The following is a 4,579-nucleotide window of genomic DNA, read 5'->3' as shown; positions in this document are numbered from 1 at the left end:
TGCTTGATACAGGTGCAGTAATTACAGTAATTCCTACAAAATTGGCTAACAGACAGACTGTAAACGTAAGATGCCCTTGTGACGAGTGGGGGCGGGGCCGAGAGCCGTGGGAACGGAGCGAGGCCGGTGGAGTAATTGATAATGAGCAACACCTGCACCACTCACCGATCTCGAGTCCCACGGAGGAGCTCCGGAAGGATAAAAGGAGGAGTTGCGACAGTGAAAGACGAGAGAAGACCAGGCCTGGACTTTATTTTGTGTTTTGTGTGCGGCAGTCGTCCACGAGGGGCTTCCGCTTTACTTTCGTTTTGTGTTTGTTTATTTTATTAAATTGTTTAAATGTTTGCCGGTTCCCGCCTCCTTCTTCCCCACCTACGAACGTTGTTACAGTTTGACTCACCTAATAAAACTTAAATACATCTTTGTATTATTGCTGTCAAAAAAAATAAAATAATAATCACATTTTTTTTCCTGAAATTACTCGTGATTAATCACACCTAACATTAGTTTTTAAATAACAAAATCACTTTATATTACAATTGATAATTTTATATTACAATTATTTCACATTCAATCTTCAAATTAATGTTGAAACAACATAAAGGCAGTATGTTTTTAATAGCCTATTTGTTTAATGTTATATTTTTATGACTGAAGGCGAGCACTGATACTAATACTACTGATGTCTCAGATTTTTTTTTCAAATATTTAACCACTGACTATAGTCATTCAACATTACAGTATAATTGAAAGCTATCAATTTGAACATTTATTAGAATTAAAAAAAATAACAACTTCTAATTTAAGTTAACTTAAAACAATAAACCCAATATATAATTTACATAAACCCATTATAATAAATGTAATATTTACCTGTGCCCTTCAGTAAGTAGGAGATTAAATATACATAAATTAAATAAAGTTATCAAACACTAAATTCTAAATTAAATATTGATGAATCCTTAAGCTACAAAAGTTATTGACTTGCTCTTTTTTTTCCTTTTGTTGTTTGATTAACAGACATCACAGCAGCTGGCTATGAGGTTTTTTTGGCTGCTATTACTTTAAGAGCTGCTGCTGAACATGACGCAGATCTGACACACATCTCTTTACCTTTTCTGACCCACTTCAGCTTTTAAAGTCTCTATAATGAGCTGACGAGTTGAATCGGGTGTGTTAGATGAGGGAAACAATGCTGCTGCTCCACGACAGTTTGGAAAACCACTGCACTTCAGAGAAGTGGGACTCATATATAACAAATAGGCCTACTTACATGTATGCACAGTTTTAAGGCAGCTTTAATTGCCTTTTTCATAATTTCATGACTTAACTGACGACATAACTAGGACATTGCATGCTCGTAGTTTCTTTTGCGCATTAATATGAAATTATTTATAGAGCGCGCCGCCGCATTTGTGCATGCAGTTGAAGAGCACATGCTATGAGAACAGTATAACGGCTGACATGACAGGAAAATGAGCTTTTACTGACATATGTCCAGTGGTGGAAAGAGTACTGAAAAAATATACTCAAGTAAAAGTACCATTACCTTCCAAAAAATGTAGTGTGAGTAGAGTAAAAGTACTTGAGGCAGCGCAGATCGCGCGTCTTATAAGTGAGCGGGAATTTACCGACGTGGCAAATTTACCTTAACATATTAAGTTAGAGGAAGATGCGACTGAATTGATGCTTGAATAATGCACTTCCAGCAGCCATGATAAACAGTTGGCGGTTAAAGTTTTCTATGCACAATTTGATTTGACGAAAGTCACGAGACCTATTACTATCTATCCAATCACGTTGATGGATAAAAATAAAATTAAAATAAGCATGTAACGACCACAAACGGAGGAAAATAGCGGAGTAAAAGTACCGATACGTCACTTAAAATGTACTCAAGTAAAAGTAAAAGTACACCATTTTTAAACTACTCAAAAAAGTACAATTACTGATAAAAACGAGCTGTAACGTGAGTATTTGTAATTCGTTACTTCACAGTTCACACCCCTGCATATGTCCTGACAACATCTCATCTGACCGCAGTTCACTGTTGTTCTACTGAAGCTCCTGAATTTTTTCCATTTTGCGTTTGACTCACGCCTGGCGCTGAGGTGAAGTTGGAGCGTGCGTCTGAAAGTCTCTCGTTTGATGTGGTCGAAAAGACGTTCTGCGTCTAAATAAATGCAATTCTTCTAAAAAAACAAACAAAAGAGAGACAGAAGCAGCAGTTGTGAGTGGGGTGGCCAACCCTAGCTCCGCCCCTGCATTAATTGTGTTAAATATTTTTAACGCGTTAAACTGAAAAAAATTAATTGCCTGCGTTAACGCGCTAATTTTGAAAGCACTACATTGTATGTCATTTCACAATTACGTTTTTACTTACTATTGTCTTTAAAATATAGTTCAAGTAGGCTACTGCTAACAAGCATTTATGGTAAACTAAAATATACTTTAATGTAATTTCTATTTAAACGTGTATGTCATGTATTTAAATATATTTGTAATTGCACACATTTGTAATGATGAAGTTACAATTTAGTATATTTATAATATATTTACCTTAATTGTCATTTTGAATAATTCTATTTAGTATGTTAGTCAACAAGTCAAAATATTTTATATACTTTAAAACATGACAGAAGATTATTAAACATAATGATTTAAAAGGTACTTCAAAAATGAACTTTTTGTCATCAATTACTCTCCCTCATGTTGTTCCACACCTGTATGAATTTCTTTCTTCTGTTGAACACAAAAGAAGATATTTTGAAGAATGTTGGCAACCAAACAGTTGTTGGTAGCCATTGACTTCCACAGTATTTTCCCCCATTTACTAAGAAAGTCAATGGCTACCAGCAACTGGTTACTAACATTCTTAAGGGCATCTCTGTCTGACCACTAGAGGGCACTCTATGACAGACACAACAGTCTTGCAGGAGCTCTTAAAGGAATAGTTCACCCAAACATTCTGACATTATTTGCTCCACTCACGGTGTTACAAACATGAATGACTTTCATTCTTCTGTAGAACACAAAAGAACATAGTAGGTAGAATTACAGACACAATAACCATCCACTTTTATTTAAGATGCAGTGAAAATGAATGGTGACTGCAGCTGCCAGTCGCTCACATTCTGTCTAGCTTTTGTGCTCAACAGAAGAAAGTCAAACAGGTTTGAAATGATATGAGGGTGAGTAAATTAAGACAGAATTATAAATTGTTGAATGAACTATACCTATAAGGATATTAAAGGAAAAGTAAAGCTTGTCACTTTTAAGTAAACCATTTGAAGTTTGATTCCTCACCAATAGTGTAAACACTGTGATGCTTTAAATGCATCCATATATGTAATTTCCTTTCAGTTAATTACAATTGCTTCTGTTGTTTCTGAAATACGGTTAAAGTGTGATGCCGAATGTACTGACAAGCATTTATGGTAAACATTTCAATTGCAATTTGTTGAAATACATTGTGTCATGTATTTAAATATATTTATTTTTACACATTTGTATTGTTGAGGTTACAGTTTGCTAACTCTGCATATGAGTTCACTAATGCGAGTGGGTTTGAGTTCCTGGCTGAAGTCACAGAGCAGGACTGTGCTCTAAACTCAAGAATTCCCAACTTGGGACCAGACTTGCTCCTCATAAATCAGACCAAAGCACACATATCCTGCACGAAGACCCTTCATCACATATTAGCAAACATCAGCCGAGGTCAGTGCGGTTCACTGTCAGTGGTCTGAGATGTGTTTTTAGAGGAAACTTGAAAAGATTGATCCTGTTTGTTGTGTGAAGAAAGCCTCTCTCCCATGAGCCACACTAACACTTAACCCCGTACACACACACACACACACACACACACACACAGCGGTTGTCTCTCCTCTGGTTTAAGGGAGGTTTCCAGGGCTCCGCTGCTTCCACAAACACAGTTCCTACCACACAGACCCTCCACGGTTCAGCCGCGGTGGAAAACTGTTATGACAGTAATCGCTTCACACACACCAGCCGTCACACACACACTTGTCATCTCAAGGCAGTGCAAAAACCAAATAAATGTCGAGAGAGTGGGGGACGCTGGGAATTCATATTTTTCCACGTCAGGACTTCATTTGATCCCGCCTTGGTGTTGAGTTAGTGGTAGCAATTTCCAGTCAAGGTTACCCATCAACACTAATTTATCAGCTCGTGCTGGTTTACCCGAGCGCTCTGTCTTTTTATATTTTCACTGCTCACACAAACACACACAAAAACAGATTCAGGCTTTGGAAGTACAAGTCATCGCTGTGATTAATCAGAGGGGGCTCATTATTCAATTTTTTCTGGTTGGGAGTCTATGGCAGCCACAGAACCATGTGGAAAAACGTTCTGACAATTGTTTCACTGACTGGGACGTCTTTTCCATATAATAATAATTTAATCTAGAAACTTTTTTTTTTTTAAAGGTTGTATCTTGGCAACATTTTGGCTGATTGAAATTAAAATTGGTAAGCGCCACCTCAATTTTGTTGGGAAAACTTTGGTTTGGTGAAAGCGCCACATGTTGGTTAAAAGTTGTAATTTAGGATTAAATCTGCTC

Source organism: Sinocyclocheilus rhinocerous, unplaced genomic scaffold, assembly GCF_001515625.1.
Source record: "Sinocyclocheilus rhinocerous isolate Xijiao unplaced genomic scaffold, SAMN03320098_v1.1 scaffold1167, whole genome shotgun sequence".
Taxonomy (NCBI): domain Eukaryota; kingdom Metazoa; phylum Chordata; class Actinopteri; order Cypriniformes; family Cyprinidae; genus Sinocyclocheilus; species Sinocyclocheilus rhinocerous.
Note: the sequence above shows the minus strand (reverse complement) of the source record.